The 20457-nt window shown below is 34.2% G+C and overlaps 1 protein-coding gene and 1 long non-coding RNA gene across 13 annotated transcripts in view; one reads left to right on the forward strand and one right to left on the reverse strand.

Annotated features, from left to right (window-relative positions):
- LOC124082200 (platelet factor 4) overlaps positions 1 to 20457 on the reverse strand; it is a 113294-nt gene that overhangs the window by 13946 nt on the left and 78891 nt on the right. For all 11 annotated transcript variants that reach the window (XR_009225341.1, XR_009225342.1, XR_009225336.1 and 8 more), the window contains one exon: positions 13031 to 13088. The gene's annotated coding sequence lies outside the window, so the exon portion shown is untranslated. The remainder of the gene's footprint in view (positions 1 to 13030; positions 13089 to 20457) is intronic.
- Positions 4207 to 10957, forward strand: LOC124082201 (uncharacterized). Of its 2 annotated transcripts, XR_006848298.2 has the most exons (5): positions 4207 to 4534; positions 5360 to 5489; positions 6026 to 6160; positions 9658 to 9730; positions 10813 to 10957. It is a non-coding gene; the product is annotated as an uncharacterized LOC124082201 (long non-coding RNA). The 2 variants fall into 2 exon arrangements; XR_006848299.2 differs by lacking the exon at positions 5360 to 5489 and having other exon boundaries at positions 4228 to 4534.

A 20457-nucleotide genomic window follows, 5' to 3' on the forward strand; every position in this document is an offset into this window, starting at 1 on the left:
ATGTGCATAATTTTTTTTAACTGGATACAAGAAATTTTTCTTATTATCATGTATTAACTTGTGCCTATTAATGGGGTTCAGTGGGATATTTCCATACATGCATGCAAGGTACATTAATCAAATCCAACTATCCATTTTCCACTCTCCCCAGCACAGCACTCTTCTCAATACCTAATAATCACTATTCTATTTTCAAATTAACTCTTTACTTCTTTCTTTTTCTTAAGTTTTCCCATATGAGAGAATATTTAGTCATTCTGGGTTTGGCTTATTTCACTTAACATAATGTCCTCCATTTCCATCAATTTTCTTGCAAAAGATAGGATTTCATTCTTTATGTCTAAATAATACTCCATTTTGTGTATGTACTACACTTTATTTTTTATCCATTCATTTGTTGATGGGCACCTAGGCTAATTTCATCTATACCTTAGCTATTGTGAATAGTGTTTTAATAAACATGATAATGCAGGTATCTCTTTTTTATTTTCTTAAGACATATATCTAGGTATAGGATAGGTGGATCACATGGCAGTTCTATTTTTAGTTTTCTGGGGAAACTCTATACAGTTTTTCACAGCGGTTGTGCTAGTTTACATTTTCAACAACAGTGTATAAGTTCCTTTATCTCCACATTCTCACCAGCATTTTAATTTCATGCATTTTTTTTGATAATCACCATATTAACTGGAGTAAGATGGCATCTTATTGTAGTTTTTGACTTGCATTTCCCCAATGGATAATGAGATTGAACATTTTTTTTTCATCTCTTGATTATCCATTTGCATTTCTTCTTTTGAGAAGTGTGCATTCAGATGACTTGTGTGTTTTTAAATTAGAATACATATTTTTGTTAAGCTCATTGAGTTACTTGTATATTCTAGATATTAATCATCTGTCAAGTGAAAAGTTTAAGTTTTCTGTTATTATATAGGTTGTTCTTCACTCTGCTGATTATTTCCTTTGTGGTGCAAAAGATTTTTAGCTTGATATAATCCAATGCGTCATGTTTTTGTTTGTTTGTTTGTTTTCTGTACTTTTAAGGTTCTGTTGAGAAAATCACTGCTACGTTAATGTCTCAGTGTTTCCCCTCTGTTTTCTTCTAGAAGTTTCATGTCTTTGATCCACATATACTTGATTTTTGGACAAGATGAGAGACAATGCTCAAGTTTCAATGATTTGCATGTGCATATTTAGTTATCCTGGCACCATCAGTTTAAAAGGTTCTTTTCCCATGTTTTTTTGTGTCTGTGTCGAGAATCAGTTGGCTGTAGATGTGGGTTTACCTAGAACCTCTATTATGTTTCATTGGTCTGTTAATCTGTTTTTGAGCCAACACCATGCTGTTTGGATTACTATGGCTCTGTAGTATTTTCTTGAAATCAGCTATTGTGTTGCCTCCAACTTTGTTATTTTTTCTCAAGATTGCTTTGGCTTTTCAGGGTTATTTTGCTTCCATATAAATTTTAGAATCATTTTTCCAGTTCTGTGAAGAATGTCATTGGAATTGGACTGGATCTGTAGATTACTTTGTATAGATATTTTAACAATATTAATTCTTACAATCCATGAATCTTAAAAGTCTTTCCAATTATTTGTGTCTTCTCCAATTTTTTCCATCACTATTTTGTAATTTCTAATATAGAGGTATTTCCTAGATTGTTTTTTCTCTTCTTCTTTTGCTGTTGTGAATGAGCTTACTTTTATAATTTCTTTCTCATCAAATTCATTATTGGTGTATTAGAAAGGCAACTGGTTTTTACAATGTTGATTTTGTATGTTACTACTTTACTGAATTTATCAGTTCTAATAGTCTTTTGGTGGAGTCTTTCCTACATGTAGAATCTTATCATCTAAATAAAGGGATACTTTGCTTCCTCCCTTCCTATTTATATGTCTTTTCTTTCTTTCTCTTGCCTAATTGCTCTGGCTGAAACTTCTAGTAGTATGGTGAATAACATCAGTGAGAGTGAACAATCTTGTTTTGTTCTTGTTGCTTTCAAAACTTCTCTGAAAAAGAAACTAAGTAGTTTGGAGAGGAAAAAGTAAATAAGATCAGAAAATGATCTCTTGGCAGTCAAGTAGGAGCTTGGTTCAAAAATCTGAGAGATTGTGGAAAAAAAAACTAATACAATTCTGTGCATTATATAGTTAGCATGGGAGATGCTCAGAGATTACTAAAGAATTATCAAATGTCAGATAACTATTTTATTACAGAAATGGGCCAAAAATAAACTTTATGATGCTTACTTAGTACAGGACTATCTTCACCAAAGTAGATGATTCTCAATGTTGCCAAAGAATAAGAAATGGGTTCAGCCACCTGAAGTTAGTTGCTACATTACTCTATGAACTATCCTTTGTTTCCTCAAAACATAGTGGCTTAAAAACGACTGCCAATTTTTTCTAGCTAAGGATCATCAATTTGAGCTGGATGATGCAACAACCTGGACTGGGCTCAGCTGGATGGTTTTTCTATTGAGATCTTCCAGGGTCATTCATGTGGCTATGGTCACCTGCTGAGTTGAGGCACTGTCTCACTCCCATTCTAGTGCTTGGTGTTCTCCAATAACTGGGACTCCTATTTCTAGCAATGGGGCTTTGTTCTCCTTAAACGGCTTTAGCATTCCAAGAGGGCAAGAGTGGCAGGTGAGCCATCTCCTTGATATCTTCCCTTCTTCACCTGGAACATCCACATTGTCAATTTTGCCACATCCTTGTCACCAAAGCAAGTCATAAAGTCAGCTCAGTCAAGGGGTTTGGGAAATAGATTCCCCCTTTTAAATCAAGAAGTCAATAAGAATGTGTGGGGCTGGGGATGTGGCTCAAGCGGTAGCTCGCTCGCCTGGCATGCGTACAGCCCAGTTCCATCCTCAGCACTGCATACAAACAAAGGTGTTGTGTCTGCCAAAAACTAAAAAATAAATATTAAAAACTCTCTCTCTCTAAAAAAAAAAAGGAATATGTGGTTATTTTTAACCTTTCTGATATTCAATTTCCTCGCCTATAACATAGAAATATTTCCTGGGAAGTTTCCAAACAACTTACAAAAATTCATAGAGCAGCATTGGCACAAAGTAAGATACAGTGTTGCTATTATTACATTACATTGCATCACAGTATAGATACATCTTTTGAAGAATGAAACACAGGATTACAGTTAAAAGTGGAACTGTTTGAAAATTCAACTAATAAAACAGATTGTCCATAAAATCTAACATATTTACAATCTCAACATTTTAAACAAACCAGATCTAATTGTATTTTAATTGTGCTTCAGATATGACATAAAATTTTAATAGGTCTATGATTAAAGAACCACAGTTAATAAAAAAAAAGTCACTTAAAAATAGAAAAAAAAAAACCAAACTTTTAAACTGTCACTATGTCCTAAGCTTATCTTTGAAGTTTTGGTTAAATAAATTCTTTTGAGTCTTTCAACATTTAAATCAGATTAAAATGAGGTCATTGGGATAGGCCCTAATCCAATAAGACTGATGTCCTTATAAAAGGGGGAATTTGGGGATAGATATATATTCAGGGAGAATACCACAGACACGTGAGACAACCATCTACACACCAAGGAGCAATGCCTGTAACAACAACTCCTTATCTCTTGGTCCTAAAAAATAACTTTGATATTAGACTTTCAGTCCCCAGAACTGTAAAAAACAAACAACAACAACAACAACAAAACCACCACTTCTGTCATTTAAGCCATCCAGTCTGTAACTATGGTAGCATATGATAGCCTAGGAAAATATGAATATTTGCCCTTCCATTTATTGATGCCAAAAAATAGAGTAAACATGAGATAATTAAGGTTACTTGAAAACTACTCAAGTAAAAATTAAATAAATCTCACTCTTACTTAGTTTAGCTTCAAGACCATGGAAACTGCTACTTTCAAACCCCAAGTAAATTCTAGTTTTCTTTTATTTTTTAAGGCAAAGGTTATTACAGTCCAGACTCCATTTTCTTTGTAGGTTATCTGTGCTGAGGTATTGTTTTGGCTTGATAAATTCTACTAAAACCTCAAGAGGTATTATGCAAATAATTACAAATGCCAAAAGCAAATATTTGCTGAGAAATACTATCTTAAGTCTCTTCTTTATGCAAACATGGCATTTGGAAAGATTCATAAATGTTCTCATAACTCTATTCATTAACCACAATTGGCATTGAACTTTTCACATTATGAAGTCTCAACCTCAGGAAATAATAGATTCCTTTCTCTATTCAGAAAGTTCATCCCATCCTGTCCCTAGACTTTAATTTAAACAAAGCATGAAAAACAAACCCAGTTTCCTTATTGGCTTGTGAATGGCAAGCATGCCACTTATACCTTGTACCTTTCATTCTCCAATGGGGAGAGAGAATGGAAGAAGAGAAGCAAAAAATTCTCAGGGTGTCAGTGATCACATAAAGGTGGGCTGCAGTTCCACCACCCACACAGCATTCAGATCAAGGAGAGACAGGGCTGCTGAGAGCTCACCAACACTCCTGCTGGCGCTCCTTGTCATGGGCATCTTTGGTAAGCCAACTATGATGATTTTCTTTTCCTTTTGGTTACTGAAAAAAGTTTAGAAGAGATTCCAGTTCTAATGAGCTTGTATTGGGCATTAAACAATACATAGAAACTCTAAAAGTAAAGCTTAAGTGGGCATACATTTAGATTGCAAAGTGACAAAAATTTCTTATTGAGTTAAATAAAAGATACCTGTTTAATTCCCTAGAAATATTTGGCTGTGGGGCTGGGGTTGTGGCTCAGCTGCAGAGTGCTTGCCTTGCATGCGTAAAGCACTGAGTTCGATTCTCAGCACCACATAAAAATAAAATAAAGGTTATTGGGCCTGCCTACAACTAAAACAAATACTTAAAGAAACATCTGGCTGTAAGTCTATGCTTTTACTTTATAGATATGATAGCAGAAGTATTACTTCAAATAGGTTTAGGGTATTTGTTATAATAATGGTATGCAGATAGAAATGCTACCTTCAATTGATAAAATTCACATATAATCTTTATGTTTGGAACTTTTCATAAAAGGGAATTAGGTGATTTTACCATTAAATGTGTTATCATATTGACTATCCATACTTAAAGCAATGAATTAATGCTCTAATGTATCTACCAATTTCTCAAATGTAGTAGATGCTCAATAAGTGATCCCTGAACATAATAATATCCAATGATTAGCTTTGTGTGATTGCCTTCCTAAATATTTATCAGTACTGAATTGATACCCTGCTGCATTGATTTCAAATTTCAAATGAATAATTAAGGGTCACAGCTGTATTTATACTACTCAAGTAAAAATTAAATAAATCTGGGGTTTTTCTATACTTTTCTCACACAGCTGATCTCTGTAAGGCTCAAGAGTTACGATGTCAGTGTATTCAGATGCATTCTGAATTTATTTCTCCCCAATTCATTGAAACATTATAGTTGATACCCGAAGGTGTTCAATGCAGCAGAAAAGAAATCATGTAAGTAGTGATGATGTGGGAGAATATGGAAACTCCAGCATTGGTGTTTTCAAAGAGGGCATTTCCTTATAAAATGTGCTAGATTGGGAGTATAGGGAACCAGGCTCCTGGGTTGTTATTCCTTCACAGACTAGGAAGATAATTGTCTAGTATTTATGCTCTCATTCCTGAAAACATCATGTACCCTCTTCAGAAAACAAATGAAGAAAGAATCTCAAATGGGGACACAGAGTATGAATTCTTCAGAAGAATTTAGCTTTGAAATCAATGAACAAGTATAATAAGCAAAAATACTCAGCCATGAGTAAAGATAAATGGGAAGTTAATTCATCATCAAGAAATCTATTACACACACTGGGATATACAAATAAGTTCAATATGGCTTAATGGCCTTTGTGATCATCTTTCTGGGGCATCAGCCTACAAACACACAGCTTGGATACTTTGGGGAATACATCTGCTTTTCATTAAATTTTTTTTTAAGATTATGAAGTATATTTGCATACTGATTCAATTATTCATTGCTGGCTCAACAGTTGCCCCAATTTTGTGTGAAACAGACACATCATCTCACAGTAGTTTGCAGGATGTGGGCTGGGTTCTCTGCTTGGAGTTTCATAAAGCTAACAACAAGGTGTCAGCTGAACTAAAGTCTCACCTGGAGGCTCCAGGTAAGAATCCTTTTCTAACTCCAATTGCTGGTAGAATTCATCTTTTTTTTTTTTTACGTTGTAGAAATGAGGTCCATATATTGTTGTTGGCTGTTCATATATCTGGGGTCACTCTCAACTCCTGCAGAATGCTCTAAGTTCTCTCCATGTGTCTCCCTTCACATAAGCAATGAAAATGTGCCCCATATTGTATCTCTTCCAATTTTCTCTTCTGCTACCAGCCAGAGAAAATTCACTACTTTTAGGGCTTATGTCATTGTTTTAGGGTCCCTAGAATAACAATTCTTTGGATTAATTTAATCATATAATTAGAAACCATAATTACATCTGCAAATTCTTTTGCCTTATAACATAATCATGAGTGTAGTATCTCATCATATTCTCATACCTGGGCTTATGGATGAGAAGCTTAGTGGGGCTTCTTAGGATTCTGCCTAAAAATATTTTTAAAACCTATGAATATATATGGGTACCATTTGAAGAGCAGTTGTAAAATAAACTTCTGCTTATTTGCTACCTACTCAGGCTGAAATCTAGAACATAATAGTATGTCAGAAGCCTCCATGTGTAAACTTCCTATTATAGGCCAACTGGTGCTTCTCTTTCCAATACCTGAGTTGAAGCTCTAACCCCCAGAACCTCAGAATGTGAGTGTATGTCAACATAAGTTCTTTACAGAGGTAGTCATGTTAAAGAAAGGTCATTAGGGTGGGATCTAACCCAATATGACTAGTGTCCTTATGAAAAGAGGAGATCAGGACACAAACAACATGTGGGTCAAGGGTCAACCACGTGAAGACATGGTGAGAACATGACCATCTGCAAGCCAGAGAGAGTCTTCATGAGAAACCAAACCTGCCAGCATCTTGATCATGGACTTCCAGTCTTCAGAATTGTGAGAACTCAGAAATTTGTTTATTAAATAAATTTCTGTTGTTTAAGCCACCCATGCCATGGGATTCCAAGACAGTCAAAACAAACCAATATCCTTCCCAAATCATACCCATCCCCTTCCAAGAATTAACCACTATTTTGAATTGTGTCACTTCTTGCTTTTATTTATAATTTTACCAAATAGGTATGAAACCTACAGCAATCATTATTTATTTTGCCTCTTTTGAACTTCAGGTCAATGAAATTATGCTATATGTATTCTGTAACTTGCTTCCATCATTTAACTTCATATTTTACAATTCATTCATTTTCATGTGCTTATCTGTAATTTATTCAATTTAAGTGATAGTATTCCATTATATCAATACTAAATATATAAATATAAAATGTATTTATCTAATATGCTCTTGGGTTCTTTCCAGATTTTTGCTATTACAACAATTCTTTATGTTTCCTGGTTCATGAATTTGAAAGTTTCTTAAATTTTCATAGAAATTCAATAGAAATAACCTATTTTATTTAGAGTTTGTATATCTTCAACTTTGCTAGTTAATGACATACTATATTACAAAGTAATACCAATTCACACTGCTTCCTGAATAAAATCATCTGTTGCTGCACATACTGGCCAATAACTGGTATTGTCAATCTGATGAAAATGTATTGGTATCATGTTGTTCTTTTAACTCACATTTCTATATTATTAATGGGGGTGGATAATTAATCATGTTTATCAGCATTTATATTCTACCTTTTATGAAATTTGGGTTTATTTGTTTCCTCCTTTTCCAATTTGGATGTTACCTTTTCCTTTTTGACTCACAGGGGTTCTTTATGTACTCTGCATACTAATCCATGTCAGTTTTATGGATATAACACTTCATTTTCCAATTTTTTGCTCATATTTTCATTCTTTCTATAGTGTCTTCAGTGAATACAATTTTGCATTTTTACTATACTTGAGTTTGGCAATACACTCTTTTTTGGTTAGCATTTTTAATGTCATGTTTCAAAAAATATTTCATAGATTTCACAGAAATATTCTTCTATATTATCACCTGAAATACTTTAGTATCATCCATTGTGTTTAAGGCTTGAATCCACCTTTAATTTATTTTTGCATATATGATGTGAGAAAATTATCCAGTTTTATTTTACTTTTTTCACATGGATAAAAAATTAACCCAGTGCTATTTATTGAAATGCCATCATTTCCCCACTGATCTGCAATGTGCAATGCCACTTCTGCCATAAATTGAGTTCCCTTTAAGTAGAGGTCTGACCCCTCTATTCTGTATTACTGATCATATTGTCTCTACCTATATGCAGTCTTCCTTATTAACATTTTATAATAATTGACATCTAAAATGGACAATTAATCCATCTTTTCCTCCAAGACTGGCTTGTTTCTTATTGGACTTCTGTTCTTTCACATAAATTTTAGAAGCAACTTGAAAATTGCACTACGTTAAATTAGAATTTGAATGAAATTTCTTCAAAACCATAGATTCAGAATTATTGACATCTTTATAGTACTAAAATTTCCATTTCAAGAAAAGGGACTTGTTCCCAATTTATTGAGGACTTCTTTACTGTTTCCAAGATTTCGTAATTTCCCCCATACAGGCTCTTCATATCTTTTAATTAAAAAATCTTATTTCTAGATACTTTACATTGTTTGGTGGTATTATAACAGGCATATTAATAAATGTTCACAGTCCAGCTGTTAGTGTTTAGACATTTGTATTGATTTTGTAATCATCAACCTTTTACTTGGTCATATATCATCTGGGAATAATGGCAGTTTAATTTTCTTTTTTGAAAATCATAGGACATTTATTTATCTTTCTTGCTTTGTTCAGAAGGTTGTGCTAAAAGTAGACAACTTTGGTTTGTATCTGCATTTAAAGGAATACTTTCTATTTTTTACCATTTTGCATGACATATGATAGTTATTCCTTGTATTGGTAATTTTCTAAGTGTTTATTATTATCATTTTATTTCACAATTGAATATTATGTCATGGTATTTTCTTAAACATTGGAATATACACCCTTGGCTCAGTGTGTGGTGAGATGATATAGTCCTTATGTAATAATTTTTATGGAGATACTAGTGGAGCTTTGTGATTCTTATAGTACACCTAAAAACCAAAGAATTAATTTAAATAAGAAATTTATGCTTTCCCGGTTCAATTTTAAAAAAAAGGTTTAATGGGTTCCTGATTAAATCAGAGAGATATAACAATAAAGAATATATAATAACTGATTGACAACTGTCAGCCTAGAAGATATTATATTAAAATAGATTTCTCAGAGTCTAGCACTATACCTGGTACATTTTAAGTCCAAAAAAATTTCTGTGGATTGATTGACACCACAAAAAACTCTAAAATATATATTTCTTTAGTTGTTTGAAAAATTATTAATGCATGTTGATATGGCTAAAAGTCATATTCCAATAATATGATTAACAGTTTGAGAAATCTAGATGTTCATTTTAAGTATATGCATTTCATGTTGCAGAAATTATAATCAATATATTTAACACATTATTATATTAAGTATAGTTGTTGTTTAACCAAAATACTTTTTTATTTTCAGAGTCACACTGAAAGATGGGCAATTAGTTTGTTTGGATCCTGAGGCCAAATGGGTGAAGGTTCTTCTTGAAAAGGTACAATTAAGGCCAAGAGTGCTCACATTCACATTTTCTCATTTTTATTTTAATTACAGATATGTTTAGAAATATATACAGATTGTTTTAGATTAGAATAAAACTACAACAAGATTAGAATAAGTCTATTCCATAGAAACCAAAAGAATAGTTAGTCCCCAGAGTAGTAGCATTCACATTATCAGGAACCTTGTCAGGAAAATTCTCAGGACTCATCTCACACTTACTGAAGCAGAAACTCTGAGAGTGAGCCCCCAAATTTTCATTTTAACAAGGTTTCCACATATTTCTCAAGTTGAACGCCTAGTCCACATCTTCTATTTAATATGCTAACCAGGGTTACCTGTTATAAATAAACCTGTTTAACATGAAAGTGATATAAAATTGCTATCATCTACCTGTCTTATGCAGATCAACTAAGTAAGCTATTGGCTTATTTGCTGAAAGAAATTTTAAGAAGAAATGCTTTTTCTTTAGGAAAATATGGCCATTTATTTCTCCACAACATTTCTACAAATTAAGCACCAAATAGTATTTGCAAATTTTTGGATAGAGAAGAGATAATGAACACAGGCAAGTGATAATAGGTGTGCATTTGCATTAACTTCTTTTAAAAATAAAACAATACTTAGATTTTTTAAGCCATATTTAGAGTGAAGAGTTTGACCAATTAGAAAACAACTTCTGGGTTTTTTCCATTAGAAAATTAAGTGGATTTGGAGCCTCTGATTCACTTGTGGGTCACCTTGGTGGTCGAGTAATGTAACATGATCGGAAGAGCTGTGGTTTAGATTCCCAGATCTATCAGTTATAAATTATGTCATTCTGGAAATTAGCACCAGAGGCTCATATGTTTTCATTTGTTTTCACACTGGTCTCTAGGGTAGAAAAATGGATAATACATGCAAAATATTTAATTATGGCTCTTGTTAATGTTCAACTGACTGACTAAATATGCTTCATTCTTCATTCTTTTGCCTAGTCTTTTAAATATTTTTTTACAGGCATCTTTCTTAAAACAGCCCACATGTGGGTTATCCTGTGTATCTGTGTAGTTACATGCTACTCTGCTTGTATCGTAGGTCCCTTAACTGATGACACAAGAAACACCACATTCAATGATTAGTAGGAGCCCTTTGTATCGCTGTGAGGTTGGACATACTCCAGAATGTTCTCTAAAGGTGGTTCCATCTTCTTGCTAATTAAAGACTGGAATGAATGGCTTTATCTACGTATTCTGGAGACCTAAATGTTGCTTTCAGGAAGATGACTGGCTGCTTACAAGAGGAGTAATGGGAAGTACAGTGACAAAACTTCCATTATATAGGAAAAATAAGTCCCAAATCTCAGAGTAGGCAAGAAGTTTCCCTGTCAGACTCAGTATCTTTCTAGATCCCACTTCCTCCATTGCTGTCCCCTACTACCTTACTGTCCATTTAACTTCATTGTAGACCCTGCTGTTTCCCTCCCATGTTTCCACCCCGTACTTTGATATTACACTTAATGACATCATGATTTTTTTTTAATCAACACCCTGGTCTCTTGATTGCTTAACCTTTTGACTTCCAATGACCTTCACTTCAACCGCATTGTAGGAGGAGCCTACAAACTTGGATCACAGTATAAAGCAGAATTGATTTATCTCCAGTGCCCAAAAACAAAACACTTCTTTCAGAGGAATCTTTGATTCATTGTAAGATCTGAAATAAAAGTATATTTAAGACAGAATTGAGGCATAATCAAATGTATAAGAGAATTATCTTAAATTTTAAGAATTTACTTTGAAATAAAGCAAACCGAATGAATAGCATTGATCAAAAGTAGAAGTGACTCATGGTAGGAAACTAAAGTCATCATGAAAGGGAGGAAGAGAGGAAATCTAAAACCATCTAGACTCTAGCAAGATCATGAGGACGCTTCCCAGAATGGTGAAGCCATGTTCTGACCCTTTAATTTTTTCCTGGTAGAATTTCTGCATATACATATGCAGCAACATCAAATACTGAGTAAATAAATGTCAACTTTCATGTTTTCCATTTCTGAAGAAAAATGTGTTACAGCTGAATGATTTTCTCATGGAGCCAAAGCAGGATGCCATCTCAAAAGTAAACTATTCACAGTCACTGGGGTTCTTAAGATTTTCTGTCTTTGCCTTTTTCTGCCATCATGAGATTCAATCCTAGATGTTGACATTTTAATCCCACAATAGAAAAGAAGGCATGGTTATGGATCTTTGCAAGGCAGAGTATTATGACAAAGATCCTTGTATAAAATCAGAATCTTTAACAGGAACACATGTACTAAAGAACACAGGTTTATAATAAGGCAGCTCATCTGTCTCAAAAAATAAACATTTAAGTCTCCACCAAGAGTCTACTCTCAGGCAGCTTCTGGATTCATTTATAGTACCTATGTGGTCTTGGAACTCCTTGGGAGAATAAAGGGGCCCATATAAATGTCTGAAAGAAATGAAATTAAACCTGCCCTAAGGGCATACCTTCAACATAGACCTCATAGAAATCTCAAAAGTGAAACCATGCTGAAGATAAGTTCATAGTCAAAAGTCACACTTCTGAAGAACCATCTGCCCTAATTAGAAGTCAAAACCCACAATAAACAGCATCTCTAAATTAAAAAGGTTAACATCAACAAAGGAGTCCATTATAAATAGGGTTCAAATCATTAGACACTAAAGAATAAATTGAAACACAAGAAATTAATAAGATACAAGAAGACCAAGTAGACTTTTTAGGGAAAGCCCAAGCAGGTAACAATAAAAGGAATAACAAATTAAGAGGGGAGGGGAGGTAACCTCTAGAAATAAACACAATATTATATTCTGGGGTCTTTTGTAGTGCTAGAGATTGAACCCAAGGCCTAATACATGCTAGGCAAGTGCTCTACTACTGAGCTACCTTGCCAGCTCTAAAGATGGAATCATACAAGGTGAAAACTTATAGAATAGTTTAATCAATAGATTTGATTAAGCTAGAGATATAAGGAAATTATCTAAAATGCAGCAAAGAGATAAAAATATAGCATATGCAAAAAGGAGGTAAGAGACTTGGAGAATAATATAAGAATATCTATCTTACTTCTGACTGTAAAAAGAGAAAGGGTGGAAGATAGTATCTAAAAGGTTAATGACTGAGAATTTCCTAGGACAGATGAATTTTCCAAATTCAGGGAGACCAATAGGTTATGAGCGGGACAGAAAAATAAAATTAGCCCTTTAGTGACATTGTGTTGAACCTGAGAGATCCAAATGTCAAAGACCTTAGAACAAAAAGCACAACTTACCATGTGGCAGGTACACTTGAAGGAGGATTCCAGGAAAGATCAAACCTGTGCCAGTTCCCTGAAAAAAAAAAAACATGATTTTTCTACAATGGAATTGCTCTGTATGAATTAGAGTCAAAGAATAAGAAATCTGCTTTTTTGAGGGGGAGGGTTCAGGACTGTAATGAAGAATTAAAATCACCAAATGTGGTATATATAACTTTTATATCTAAATTTGGGATGAATTCTAAAGGAAACTAGTATTGTAGATATCAGGATTAGTGATGTATTGACTTATGGACTAGTTTTACTAGTAATGTTTGTGGTCCAAAGCCTATATACCTAATGACTCACACTGTTAACATTTCTCGCTATGGCCTTTCTCTCTAGGTTCAAAGAGCTGGTATCAAACTGTAAACTTCTGAATACATTGAGAAAAGTAAACCTTTCTTATTGCAACCCCATCACCCCATCTTGGTGTGTTAATATGGGAAAGTGGTAAAAATTAATAGTTAAAATAGGTTTGGAGCACACAAACCCTAGTCCTACTAGTTACAAATTAAGTAACTCCAGGCAAGTAACTAAGACCCAGACTGCTTCTGTGAAGTGTTGACACTTCACACAATATTTACTTTATTTGAAATTAATTGAAAAGACTGAAGAAGCAAATGTCTTTCACCAATTTATGATCTAGAAGTCAATCAAACTTCTTGCATTCTTTCTAAAAGTACTATTCCATTTCTTGGTCTAAAGCTCTTATTAATACTGAGCCCTCTACTCTGATGGGTTCTCCTTGCCCTGCCTCCTTATCCTTCACCTCATCTAATAATTTAAGATCCAGAGAAAGATTTTGTTTGCTACTAAATCCAGGATGTTTTCCCAGATTCCTCAAAATTAGGATGTCTACTCCTCATCCACATAAACTGCCAAAATTATAGTTGTTTCATATTTAATCTAATTTCATAGAAGGAGATTTTGAGTCAACACAAATTTAAATGACTTGCCAAAGTTAAAAAACACTTAGTGGCAGTGCCAATGCAAGAAGCCAAGAATCCTGATTTTTATCCCAAGACATTTCTCCTACTTCCAATCCAGTTATCCAGGTAAGCCCCAGACTAGATATGCCAAACCTCTGTGGGATTAAGACATGAAATCTGCAGAAAGAAACCCTCTGCATATTTCTAGATGAGGCATGTTTCTTCCCCATGATATAGGAATTAACTTCTTGGGCTGACTTAACACATCCTGAATGCCACTCCCTGGCAGCCCTCCCAGCCTCCTTTCACTGAATCACCAGGTGCCATGAACTTGGTACATAGGGATACCTATCTCCTGTATTTTTCCTTTTAGTCTAACAGAAATATGTCATTATTTTAATGAAGCCAATCTCCTTCCAGAACTCACCATTCACACAGAGTATTTCTCTTCCCTTGAGCCTCATTCATTGTAGGTCACAGATTAAGACTTATCCCACCATCTCTCACTCCCACCCCTGGGCAAACATACATCTGCCCTTATCTATACCCAACCCCATGGATCAGGAAGACCAAGGAAGAGGAGATACATTCATTAACCTCCCCAAACCTGCTACTCCTCTTTTTTTTTCCCCCACCTTTTACTATACTACCATTCACCCAGCTGCTTAAACCAGGGACCTAGGGTCATTGAAAACTGAATTTTCCTGTTCCATATGAAACCAGCCTATAAGTCCTACCATTTCTACCCCCTTATGAACCCAGCCTATAAGTCCTACCATTTCTACCCCTTTATGAACCCTCACTTATCCCTCCTTTGTCTTCTGCCACAGCACTTGTTCTCGTCTTCTCCAACTTTCATTGTACCACTGAAATAACCTCTTAACTAGTCTCCCTGACTCCAGTCTGCCCCTATTTTAGTCAGTCTTATTCACTAAAAAGTGATTGTTTTAAAATTCAAATTTCACAAAGTCACTCTCCTGCTTCAATTCTTCATCTATGAGAATAGGATACTAGGGTCAGAATAATTATATCCCTCCAAAATTCATATGTTGAAGTCTAATCACCAAGGCGGAGTGTCGAGAACAGTGACAGTGATTGGGAGACCAGTGTCTGAGGCTGGGATCCCTGATGACTTCATGGCTGTGGTATGCTTGTGACTGGGAAAGTTTCTGTGCAAAGGTGTAGGATGCCCGGTTGCTATGGCAATGCTCTCCATGGGGAGACACTGTTGCTATAGTCTTATCAGCTTCAACCTTGCTCTCTGGCACATAGCTCCTGGGAATGAAGGGACTTCCTTGCTAAGACAACCACAACTATTCACCAGTTCCTCTGTTCCTGAATCTGCCCACGAATTAATAACTTTAAACTATGGACTTTCTTGAGAGCTCCACAATTCTCCTAACATTGCACACTGCAACTGTAGAATGTAACTGAGGAAACAGCTGCATACCCATACTAACTCTGTAACTTTCATGAATACAAAGAATAATGCTTGCATAGTCTTTAATCAGGATTGCTGGTGTAATTCCTTAGGCCTGTTTCTCCAGCAGAGAGCAGTGCTCCATCTGATCCTCGAAGTTTTATCTTCAAGATCAGCATGTGTGAGTCTTCTTTTGTCCAGTCTCTCATCCCCCCTTGCCAGAACCTGCTAGTTTGGCCACACTGGTCACAGCAGTGGAGATATTAGCAGATAAGGTTGGTTGATAGATGATTGGATTATGAGGGCAGAATCCTTACAAATAAGATTAGTGCTCTTATGAAAAATGTTTCAGAGAGACATCTTGCCTCATGCACTATGTGAGGACAGAGTGACAAGGTACCATCTATGACCCAGCAAGCAGGCCTTCATCAGACACTGAATCTTCTTTGATCTTAGACTCCCTAACCTTGAGGCTACTAAATGAATTTTTGTTGTTTATAAACTACCTAGTTTCTTGGATTTTCTTTATAGAACCCTGCATAAGCTCAGACACAGGTCAATAATTAAGAACTTCCATTAATCAGATCCTTTATGAAATATGTGTGTGTGTGTTTGTTTGTGTGTGTGTGTGTGTGTTGCTGAGGAGCAAAGCCAGGACCTCATTAGACAAACATATTACCATGAGCCACATACCCAGCTCTTGTTTTTCTTAAGATTTGCCTCAAAACACTTTGGACATGCCCAGCTTTAATGGAGTCTTCTTGAAAGTCAATTAATTATGATAATCCTGAAGCTGTCTGGTTCAAAAAATTCCTCTCACATAATTTTTCTCAATTTGCCCTTTCTTACCAATAGGCCAAAATTTACAACAGCAAATAGCTGCATGTATTATATTTATACAGAGAAAACATGCTTGTAGTAAAAATTCAAACTGTGTAAGGGATTATATAATTTAAAAAGAAAGAAGAAAACATTTTTCCTTTTACTGCCAAAACCTCAGTTTTCTGCTTAGGAATAATGACTTTTATAAATTTTGGTGGGTGTATATTTCCAGAAATTGTCTCTGCATGCACAAGTGTATTTGTTGACACATGGGAGCATTGCTTCATTTCAGCAGATGTGTTTTTTTATTTACGTTTTTTACCAAGATGGGAAGTGGGGGCAGAATATTTTATTATAGAACCTAACACTGTTCAAGTGGTTCATTCTGGTGGACATGTAGGTGTTTCCAAATCAATCTTTCTTGCCTTATTTCTTTTCTTCCTTCCTTCCTTCTCTTTTTTTTCTTTTTAAAACAAAACTAATTTGTAGTGAACTTTTATGTGCTTTCATGTATGTAAGCATATCTGGGGGTCATCTTTATACAACGGGAATTTCTGTAACAGTATATAAATTTTACATTTTGGTAAACACTGTCAAAACATTTTAAAAGAATTTGAACTAAACTGCCTCTATTAGTGTATACAAATGCCTGTTTGCCAGGACTTCTGTGATAATGTATTAAACCTTTTGATTTTTGCCTGGTTGATAATTGACAATTATTAACTCGTTGTTTGACTCTGTATTCTCTAATTATGAGTGTTGTTGGTCTTCTTTTTGTGTATCTGCAATCATTTATATTTTTCTTTCTTGGAAATTTTTCTAGGAATTATCAACATCTTGTCATGTATTTGTGAAATTTATATATTAAGACAATGAGCATTTTTCTGCTTAACAAATTGCAAAATATTTACTTTGCACTTGTATTTTATTTTTCTCCCAATGGAAAGTATTATTTTTAGGCAAATTAATTCACTGAATTTTTCCTTCATGCCATTTGGAGTTTGTAATTTGTTTCTATAGCATTTTCTCATTCCAAAACTCACTTGGAATTAACTTTGGAGATGAGGTTTAGCTTCATTTTTTTCTGAAATCTGAAATCATTCACCATTTCCCCCAATTCCATTCACTTGCTCCTTCCTTTCCCCTCATTGGTTTTAAATACTTCTTGTAGCATGTGTTTAATTTCTGTTTGAATTTAATTTCCAACTCTCTAGTGTAGCCTGATGGTATCTCAGCTGCCATCAGAAATTGCTATGCCTTTATATGCTTTGGCACTTGGAGGTGCTGATTCATTTTTAAAGATTTCCTTCTTCTCCTCTAAGAATCAGGTACAGCTTTACCTTAATTAAGGTTTGTGTATGCATACATGTGTGAGGACACATATATGCCTTAATAGCATTTTACAGTTTTCCTCATTAAACCTTCACATTTCTGTTTATTCCTAGATGACTTTTGCTATAGTTGTAATTAATATGTGTTATGGTTTAGATCTGAAATGTCCCCCAAAAGCTCATGTGTTAAAGCATTGGTTCCCAAAGCAACAATGTCCAGAGGTACAGTTTTTTTTTGGAAAATGATCAGATCATATGATCTCTAACCACATCAGGGATTAATCCATTTAATGCATTAATAATTTGAAATAATCTACCTGGAAATGGTATAAACTATAGGCAGATAGGACATAGTTGGAGGAAGTCCTTTATTGGGGGTGTGCCCTTTGGGACTTTATCTTGTCATAGGACCCTTCTTCTCACTGTTTTTGCTTCCCAGGTGCATGAGCTAAGAATCTGAGTGATATAACTCACTATTTGAAAGGTCTGTCTGGCTTTCCTTTGCATGAATTAAACATTATTTATTTATATAGTAAAAAAAAAAAAAAAAAAAAAAAAAAAAAAGATTTCATCTAACACACCCTCTACCATGATGTTTCTACCTTAGAGCCAGCAGATCAGGGACTGAAACCTCTGAAATCATGAACCAAACTAAATCTTTCTTCCTTTAAATTGTTTTGTTTTTCAGGTATTTTCCCCAGTATTAAAAAGCTAACTAATACTATCTGACTGAAAATGGGATACATTATTCTGTTAAGTCTGTTATTATTCTATTACTTTCCGATAAGACAGCTCTTGATGTATGCATATTAACTCAAAGAATCATGAGCTGACTAAACTTGTGAATTGTGTCAAATTGATTAACTTGATTATTTTCAGTTGTCTGATTATGTAATCATATCAGTAACTCATAAAATTTTTGTTTTCTTCTCTGTTTTTATAGCTTGCTTCTTTTCTCAGAAAAAAAAAAATGGATAGTATCCCAGAACAGTGTCATATGGTATTAGTGACTATAAAGCATTCTTAATCTCATCCAGTCCTTTAATGGGAGTCTGAGAATTTTACCCATTAAGCATGATTCTGGCTTTGGCTGACATTAATATTTTCAAAACAAGATTAAAATGTATGCATAGGGTAAACTATTTCTCTACTTTTAAGTAGAGACAAATGCTTCTGATCAGTGTAGAGGGATTATTTTGTTTTGTAACAATATGTCAGGCATGATCAACAAAGGTCTTTGTTTTTCCTCTTAACAGCCAGTTGCTAACAGGAAGAAGAATTTTTTTTCTGCCAAAACTCTTACTCAGGCATTTCTCTAGCTCTTCTACTCTACATGGACCCACCTCCTGTCCTGCATTACTAAAGCCTCGTTCGGCGTGGTTGTCTAGTTGTGACTTTCAGTGTATGGCTCCATTTGGCCTTTCTCATCAAGCCGTATCTTTCAAAGTATTCCTTAGAAATAATGAACGTACATTTTTTGTCTATATTCTGTTCCTCTGCATTTTTTCTTAATTGTTCAGGATGATTTATTAGACCTTCTCAAAGGCCCCAACAGTAGAGGTCCAATTACATGTTTATTAAGAGTGTAAAGTCTCTGATGAAAGTTGGATCTTATCAAATACCTTTGCAGCATTTATCAGACATAATTTAAATTATTTTTTCTACTATTTTTATTTGTTGATACCAAGTCAGTGCTTTTTAAATCATTATTTCATTAAATCATAATAAATCAAGTGTTTATGAATTAATAGTAATAGTATTACCATAAAAACAATGGTAATGTTTACTATTCTCATTACACTATCTTACTGAAGATGATTCTTAAAATTTAGTTCTTCTTAGAATTAGGGATATTATTGGAGAATATGATTCCTATTCAGGTTTTAAATGCATGATTTTAATTTCCACTAAATACAGTATAAGAAAGTATCTTATGAAAGCAATCAATATCATAGCTCTTTATATATAAAATGACAAAGTATAGTTTTTGAGATGTATCATGTCCTCATAGAGAATGAAGAAGATATCAGCACTCAAATATGAGAATATTCAATCCCTGACACATATATTGATAAGAGTAGATCCAGATTAAGACCTTAATCTTTGTGTTCTAAATGTAACCCTGTGGATACCTCTTCCAGGGACTTACATGAAAATTAAATGTACATTTTTAATTCATTTTAATGCAGCACCATATAGTTATGACCTTAAGGTGGGTACTAGAAGATGTGGTTTTAAAGGATTTTATGAATATGAAAATTTTGGAAATAATTTGAGGAATCTATTGGCATAGATATTAGAGACAAAGGGATTTGGGTTTGAACACTAGCCTTAGAAACTAGTTGTGTGACCTTGGAAGCATTACCTAAAATCTCTGAGACTCATTTTCTTCCTTTGTAAATGAGAAGAAAAATAGTAATCACCAAACCACCACCAGTACCAAGTTACTAATGGGAATACATGTAAAGTCCTAAAATAAATGCCTACAATGTAACAAGTTTTTAGTAGGTGATAGCAATTACTAATACAATTGCCATTGTTACTATAGTAGTGTTGTTGTTACTTATCATTTTATTCTTTTCAGTTATCACCTGTGCAATACTAATACTTTTCCTATACTTCTAAGTTTCAATACTTACTAAACAAGTTTCAAATTTTTGAATTTCCTATCTATCTCACTGTATTCATTACTTTAACAGTAATACCTTCCAGTTAGGTGGCAAGGTTGTACTGGAAAATAAGCTACCGATTTCTTTTCCTAGGAGATCTGGATTAACCTTGATAACTCAATTTAACTCATCTTTTTTTAAAAAAAAGTTTTTCTAGATTTCACTTCCTTAAAAATCTTTTAAATAGAAATGTATTGAAATCAAACAAAATATGCGGTCTCCCACCAAC

Source organism: Marmota monax, unplaced genomic scaffold (genome assembly GCF_021218885.2).
Source record: "Marmota monax isolate L192 unplaced genomic scaffold, Marmota_monax_Labrador192_F-V1.1 WCK01_AAM20220418_F8-fsc00132, whole genome shotgun sequence".
Taxonomy (NCBI): Eukaryota; Metazoa; Chordata; class Mammalia; order Rodentia; family Sciuridae; genus Marmota; species Marmota monax.